We start from the raw sequence: 8,192 nt of genomic DNA, 5'->3' as shown, positions 1-8,192 counted from the left end.
CTNNCCTCGTGATCCGCCCGTCTCGGCCTCCCAAAGTGCTGGGATTACAGGCTTGAGCCACCGCGCCCGGCCAGGGAAGACTCTTGAAGAAAAAACTTCTCGCATTGGTGACTGTCTTTTGAGGAGTTGTCCATGGTCAGCAAGGCAGTTCTGTCGCTAAGTATCATGAGTCTAGCATGTGTGCTCATGGAGGTGGAATATGGTGAGTAGGGGTGGTAGTGGGGAAGTACAGAGTGCCTGATGGCTTGGCAGGGAGAGAACTAGGGCACCAGCAGGCTGAGTCTTAGAGCCTGGCAGGACTCAGGCCTGACAGAACGCAGGAGTGCTGGAATGGAAACTGAGGTAGCAACCCAGTCACATGATTGAGTGGACACAGCAGGAATTAGGAAACGCAGCAGCAGGTGCCACTTGAGAGGCAGAGACCCAGTCTTCCTGCCAGGGATGTCTCTCCAGGGCCCACCCCCAGGTCTTGATCTCTGCTGCTGCCAAAAACGGCAGGGATGACACAGCAGGATTGCTTATCTCTACTGAGCAGATGAGGAAACTGAGGCATACAGCAGCCATGAGACTCATCCCAAGGCTCCTGACAGTCCAGAGGCAGAGCCAGTAGTAAGGGCAGTCTCCCCAGATGAGCGGACCTCAATGAATCTTTACACAGAAGAGGGATAACAGATACAGTGGCATCCAGTAAATACCCCAACAGCTCATCTTGGAACCTGTGAGTCCCTACTTGTGTTTCTTGGCTTCCCAGGTCCCCTCACACCTCAATAAAAGCCCAGTCTTGTCTTTCTCTCCCAACAGTGCCGGCAAAAGAAATAAGACCTCCAACCACCACAGTGAAAAACCTGCAGGAAGAAAATGTTCACAAAGAATTGAACCATGGCCCGAAGTGGTTTTGGTTTTCTTTCAAGGCCTGCAGCATCCTGGAGTGCCAGGGGCCTGTGGTCACAAAAGCGTCATCTCAAAAGAAACTAAGAGGGGGTCCATTCTGGGGATTACTCTGGACAGTGCTGTAAAGGGTAGCTGGGAAGAGGGCTGGCTCTCTGCTGCGTATTGACTACTCTGGGGCCCAATTTTGTCTTGCCCTTGCCCTTAACCACTGATAGCAAGCTCCACATTTGGTGATGTTTGCTTGTTTGTCTTACTTTTTATTTTGAAATAATTAAAACTTACAGGACAGGTGCAAGAATAGTGTAAAGAACTCCTGTACACCTTTATCTAGATTCACTAATTGTTCATATTTTGTCGCATTTATCTCTTCTCTCCCCCACATTAATTCATGTATATATATATGTGAATTTTTTTGCTGAACCATTTAGGAATAGGTAGCTATCATCAAATTCCCTTTACCCCTTGCATTTCCCAAGAATGAGAATATTCTCTTATATATGTACAGCTATCAACTTTAGAAAATATAGTATTTATTTCATACTTTTATGTAATCTGTGTCCCAATAATGCCCTTTCTGTGTCCCAATAATGCCCTTTATCACAATTTTCTTAAGGTTCATAATCTAGTCCTGGATCCCACATTGCATTTAGTTGTCCTGTCTCCTTTAATCAAGAACAGTTCATAAATCTTCCTCTGTCTTTTGTGGCCTTGACATTTTTGAAGAATACCAGCCAGTTATTTTATAGAATGTTCCTTAATTTTGGTTTCTCTGATGTTTCTTCACATTTACATTTGGATTTAGGCATTTTTCAGTTGGAATAGGTGATGTAAGTGATTTGTTCTCTGGGGACCATATCAGGAGGCACAGATGTACATTTGGTCCTTATTGGTGAGGTCATATTTGATTAGTTAAGCTGGTATCTGTGTAGTTGTTCTTTTTCCTTTTGTAATGAACAAATATAATTTGTTGGAAGATATTTTGACATTATGTAAATATCCCGTTCCTCATCAAACTCTTTCCACCTAGCTTTAGGTGGAGAGGATTCTTGCCTGAATAATGATTTACTTTAATGGTTTCATCCATCATCCCCTCTATATTTGTTAGTCCACAATAGTATTTGATTGGGGGGAAGGCATACCAAGCCTGCCCATCTTAGTAGCTGAGCTCAAAGTGGGGAAGGACCTTGATTTCCTCCTCGGACCCTGACTGACAGCTCCTTTGAAGCAGTCCTGTTCTGTTGGGTGTATGTTTTGACACATGTAGTAACTCTTTTGGAAATACTTGTTTACTAGATAACTTTCAAATAAGTTTTTAAATACATTACAAAAAAATGGTAGAATGTTAGTTGCATATGCTATCATTTTTGTGGCGTCTGCTGGAAAATTGCACCTGGTTCTTTTACACAGTTTTGATCAACAGAAACCTGATCGTGATGATAGCAATAATTATATCTTCTCACCATCTGAACCCTGCTCCAGAGAAAGGGATGAAATTAGAGAGATTGTTTGAATTCTGAGAAGGATGGTTGGACTAAAAAGGAAAATCAGCTAGTGGAAGCAGATGAATTAAGTAAAACATGAATTTCCAGGAATGTTTCAAAATACTTGTGTGGGAGTTCTCTTTGGAATGTTAAAGCAGTGAATGGCATTGCTTGGAATTTTGTTTTTTTCTTTATTGATTTTGGTTCAAAAGGAATCTTGAATCAGTTTCTAGCCAGTTCATTTTTGTCTATTTTTCGCAGCAACGTACTGTTCTGTTTTTGTGTTCTTTTTTTTTTTTTTTTTTTTTTTTACAGTGGAAGGGGTTTTTATGGGAGAAACCTTTGATTATTGTTTTAGTAGGCCTAGAATATTAAGTTCTATTAAGATTAAGATTTTTGTCTTTTTAAATAGTTCTTTATAGCCCATAGTAAGAACAAAGGACTGATGGGGAATGTTTGGGAGGTTTCTCAGCTCTTATATGTTGTTATAACACTGGTTGTTACAGTTGCCATTAAGGTTAATGTTTTCAGAACAGCAGCAAAAGCTGTAAGTGGACATGAAGGAAAAGCAGCTGTTTTTCATAAAACCTACAGATGAACCAATGCTAGTTACTCCTGTGATGAGTGATCTAGAGCAGCCTTTCCCTAGTGTGTGTGTTCCTTGGAATGTGCATGTGCGTATACACACAGAAGAGAGAAAGTGGAGAGTAAGTTTATGGTCAAATAAGTTTCAAAAACATTGCATATTGTAACCCCATATTGGAAAATCACAAGGTTAAAAGAGTATAGTTGATGTTTTGAATGTTATACCTTTGCTTGAAAACAAACTATCCCAAAATTTAGTGGCGTTGAACAACAAACATATATGTAGTCTGTGGTTGAGCTCAGTGGTTGTTCCAGTCTGGGCTAGGCCCAGGCCAGGTGGTTGTGGCTGGGCTAGCGCATGTGTCCACAATCACTGATAGGTCAGCTGAGGCCTAGCTGATTTAGATTGGCCTCATCTGGGATGTTCCCCCGGCAGTGTCCTCTTATCGTCTAGCAGGCCAGCCTGGGCTTGTTCATACGGTGATCACAGAATTCTAAGCATGTAAGCAGAAGTGTGCAAGGCCTTTCAAGATCCAGGCTTGGAACTCAGACAGTGCCACTTCTGCATTGCATTGGCCAGAGCAAGTCACAGAACCAACCCAGATTCAAGGTTTTGAAAAATAGACTCCACCTCTCGATGGGAGGGCTTGCAAGGTCTCATTGCAAATGGATGGGGAGATACCGAAAGGGGAATGATTGCGGCCATTTTGACAATCTAGCACAGAGATCAACTAATACGTGACTGGCTATTATTTCTATGCGCATTTCTGGGTTTGGGAGGATTTGTAGGGGAGGAGGAAAAGAGATACAGATCATTTATAATTGCAGAAAGTAAAAATAAGACTTCAGTTGGGATTTAATGAGCTAATGTATTTCAAGTGCTTTGAACTCGCCTGTAGTAAGAGCTCTATAAATGTTGCTCTTATTATTATCATGAATGCATATGTCACTTGAGGTCCTCAACCTCACTTAGAAGTGAAGCAGGAAGATTCATTTGAGAACAAAATGAACAAAACTTCAGATACTTGTGCAAAACATATAATCAAGTGAAGGAATTTAAATAAGATACCCCCAGCAAAAACAGTCTGGAGCACAGACCAGACATTTTCCTCTAGGGGTTGAAGATGGGAAGATGTGTCCAGTTTTGCCTTCTCTGACCAGTTCACCCTGTTGGGCTTGTTTCCGAGGTAAGGTCAGAGCTTGCTGGGTTCTTGCTAAACTGGAGTCTGTAATAAAGAGGGTACCCAGGTGTGAAGAGTTTTATGTTCTCAGGACTTGTTCTTTGTTTATTCAGTTAGCCTTTATTAAGTGTATTGGAGCCTTGGAGGGCTCTGCAGTGGCTTTTGTTGCATGATAAACGTGGCATGTAGCTTTTCTTTGGCTGACTTGGGCTCCAAGTGACAAAGGCAGAGAGGGCTCTGCCTGCTTTCCTGGCTCTGCCCCTTCAGGGCATTTCGGGGAGCAGTCCAGTGACTGACGCCAAATGCCCTTGAGCACTGTGCCAGCCCTCTTGACTGGAAGCTGGGGAAGGAAACTTTCTCAGGCCCTCTCTCTCTTGGCTTCTATTTCCCCTTTCATTTTGTGGTCTGAGTGGCCCCCGCCCCTCCTTGCATAAACCCCTCTGCAGTTAGCATCAACAAATCCCAAGTTGTTTGTATGTGTGTCTAAAAGAAAAATTCTCTGAGGATTAAAAGCAGACACAATAGAGGGAGTGCTCCCTTTTGCTTTAATCACTTCAGGCTCCTACGTGTTGACAGAAAGTTTTGTTAGTATCCAAGTTTAAGGAAAGGAGTATGCGGGGGTTGCATTTTTTTTTCCTGCGTTGAATTCTTTAAGTTTGTTAAGATATCTGGTAAACCACAAGATGCTCCCTTTTTAAATAGGCTTCACTGTCCCCTTGGCCTGCCTATAAAAGCGCTGCTCCCTTCAAAGGGATCCATAATCATGCTGAGTCTGTGGGTTGCACGACTATACCCATTGGTCTTATCTGCAAGTTGAGTTTGATCTTCCTGGCTGAAACCTGTGAGATGTTCCTTCTCTCTGAGCCTCTACTCTTATGTTTCCACATTCTTTTCTTCCCTTTCTGCTCCCAACCCCACCCCCAAATTAATTGGTGTCTGGTGACTTGTTCTACTGCTTCCTCTTGTTTTCTGTGGCTTTTGTCTAGGGCAGTGGGGATGGTGATTCTTCCCTCACCCCAGGGGACAGGTGGCAATGTCTGGAGACATTTTGGGTTGCCACAACTGGGGAAAAGGGGCATCCAGTGAGGAGAAGCAATGGATGCTGCTAAACCTCCTACAATGCACAGTGCATCTCCCACAGCAGAGAATGATCCAGCCTCAACCGTCACCAGTACCACCACAAGGAGCCCCTGATCTAGCAGGTTGCTTTCTGGTGGGGTGCTCCTGCCTCTGATATGGCTCCTCCTCCTCTCTCTTCTTCCTCAAGAGGACTGTTCTTGTGTCTAGTATTGGTTACATCACCCCTGCCCTTAAATAACTAAACTCACAGAAGGAGAAAATGTTTCCTTAAGGATGCTACTGACTCTGGAATCCTTGAGTTACATGTGAATAACTGGGTCGTGCATGTCGGCATTAAGAAATAATCACAGAACTACTGATTCTGGGTTGCTCTGGGTGGCAGCTGTGCTGGGTTTACCCATGGAGGAACTTCATGGCTGCTCATCTTTGACTCTTTTCTGAGGACCCAGATCTCTCTCGGAGTGCTGACTGACTCACCCCTTCTTCAAACATGCTGTGTGGCTTCAGGATATGGCTGCTGGCTTTAAAAAAGAAGGAAAAATAAATTAAGACACCCACACTTCAAGACAACCCCTGTGAGTATATATTATACTGGGAATGCCCCATTTCTCAAATATTTATAAATATATGGTCTCTTGGAATGTTCTAGGTCTGTCATTTGGGAAGGTTAGACAGCCCTGGGACACCATCCTTTTTCAAAAGCACAGGACACTTTCACAAATACCAGATTGACAGCTGGGTGATGCCAAGGGAATGGTGATGTGTTGCCCTGTGTATATCTAGGATGTATCAGATGTCCCTCCCTTCCTTCCTTTTCTTTGTTTTCCCTCCCTCCCTCCCTCCCTTTCTTCCTTCCTTCCTTCCTCCTTCCCTTCCTTTTTTACTTTCTTTTTTCTTTCTCCCTCCTTCCCTTCTTCCCCTCCTTTCTTTCCAAGCACATCAGTGAGAATGTAGCACAGCTTGATTTTCTGAAGTCCATCAACTACTGTGTGCTGCTTGTCAAGAAGGGTGCTATATAAGCTGAAATGCTGCTCTAAATTTCACATTATCCCTTCCTGCTGCTCATTGAGTTATTTAATTAGAAGCTGCCATATTTTCTAGGGAAAACACTTTGAACAGAAGGCCTGATTTCACTGAGAATGGATGCCTTTATTATGTGTCAAGGAGATAACAATTGCTAGTAAGATGTTAGTGTGTATATGTATATGAAATACAGAACAGCGCAGGTACATATATGAAGAGCAATCAAAAGAGAAATGCGAAGGGGTTGGAAAATTAAAGGTGTCAGATCCAGTCAATGATTTGGTTCCTGCTCAGGAGTGTGTAAGCTTCAGTTGGCTCCAGTTTGGCTAACACTGCAATGCCTTTAGTGTCACTGAAGCTGACAGACAGAGCTGACACGTTGTTTTTCTAGGGGAAAAAAATGCTCTCCTTCCACATTCCCAGTGCAGACAACAGCAGAAAACAGAAATGAGACCCAACTGCCCAGAGTCCACACAGACTCCAACTCAAAGTCTTCGAATTATGTATTCAATTCTTGCCACTTTGTACATTTTCCCTTAAAGAAAATTTTAAAAAATCAGTTCATAGTAGCTCTTAAAAAGCATGGAGGGGCACTCAGGATTAAATTCATTCCAAGAGTCAGATTTTAAGTTTCATTCTTAGGAGGAGATTTTGTGTTTAGGGTATGATGGTGTGGAGTTCATAGGAAGGGATGTCAGGTAAAACCAACTGCATCCTGTCTTTTGAGTTTGTTTTCCCTTTGGTGTTCCCTGTGGACATGTGCCTTTCACTTTGCTTGGAGACTCTCTGGATGTGCAGGCTGCTTCATGTCCTTTAGGCTCTTCTGTGGCAGCCAAGGGGGTTTCCTTTTTTCTTCCCTCTACTTCTGGGCCACAGATAGGAAAGAACAAAGATGCTTTCCCTGCACTGACTCCAAGTTGAAGCTAATCAAACTCCCCTCTGAAAGGGGTTAATCATTTAAAAACAGCCTGAGAAGAACTTGAAAGTGACTTTCAGTGAACATGTCCAGCAATCTCTGGATTTAAATCCCCTCCCCTCCTCTCCCTCTCCAGCCACGTCACTGGATAGGGAAGGCTTATTTCGATCTGCTCGCTAGGTTTTTCAGCCCTGCTGAGAGAGACGCCAGTGCTGGGCTTTAAAGTGGAGGAAATTCAGTTAAGGAGCATGACATTTCTCAGGTTTCTGGAGAGATGGATATTTTGGCTTATGTTGAGTGCTACCGACCCCATTTGTCACCAGCAAGCAGATGGATAGTCCCTTAACCTCTCAGAATGGGGTGAAGGGATGATTTGGGCCTTTGCTACTCAAAGTGTGGTCCTTGGACTAGCAGTATCGTCTCCCCTGGGAGCTGGTTAGAGATGCAGAATCAGGGCTCCACTACTGACTGACTGAATCTGAATTTGCTGTTTAACATGATCCACAGGTGATTCAGACGCACATTAACGTTTCAGAAGCACTGGTCCAGGGCAGTGGTTATCAAATTTGAGCATACGTTGGAATTTGTTTCAACAATCCTGTTAAAACACAGATTGCTCAATACTACTCTCAGAGTTTTGAATCCGTCAGGTTTGAGTCAGGGCCAGAGAATCTGCATTTCTTCCTTTCTTTTTTCTTTATTTTTTCAGACAAGGTCTCACTCTGCCACCCAGGCTGGGATACCATGGCACAATCATAGCTCACTGCAGCCTCAAATTCCTAGGCTGGTCTTGAACTGCTGGCTCAAGTGATTCTCCTGCCTCAACCTCCCAAAGTGCTGGAATTTCAGGCGGGAGCCACCCTGCCAGCCAAATCTGCATTTCAGACAGGTTCCCTGTTGGTGCCCATGCTTCTGGTGAGGTGGAGGAGCACACATTGGGAATAGCTGTTCTGGAGGAACCCTGGCCCTTCTGGCAGCCTTTATTTCTCTCTCCATGGAAACCCTCACACCAGCCAGGCCACCCTTGCCCCCTGC

General features: G+C 43.7%; 1 protein-coding gene and 1 long non-coding RNA gene across 3 annotated transcripts in view; both read left to right on the top strand.

Moving 5' to 3' along the window:
- The window catches only part of NHS (NHS actin remodeling regulator), a 361,317-nt gene that overhangs the window by 151,050 nt on the left and 202,075 nt on the right, over positions 1 to 8,192 (top strand). The window lies entirely within an intron of this gene.
- Positions 5,471 to 8,192, top strand: part of LOC108544002 (uncharacterized) — a 57,857-nt gene continuing 55,135 nt past the window's right edge. The window contains exon 1 of the long non-coding RNA XR_001889720.1: positions 5,471 to 5,793. This is a non-coding gene — a long non-coding RNA (uncharacterized LOC108544002). The remainder of the gene's footprint in view (positions 5,794 to 8,192) is intronic.

This window comes from Rhinopithecus bieti, unplaced genomic scaffold, assembly GCF_001698545.2.
Source record: "Rhinopithecus bieti isolate Rb0 unplaced genomic scaffold, ASM169854v2 scaffold_25806, whole genome shotgun sequence".
NCBI classification, from domain to species: domain Eukaryota; kingdom Metazoa; phylum Chordata; class Mammalia; order Primates; family Cercopithecidae; genus Rhinopithecus; species Rhinopithecus bieti.
Note: the sequence above shows the minus strand (reverse complement) of the source record. Positions and strands in the feature narration are given on the sequence as shown.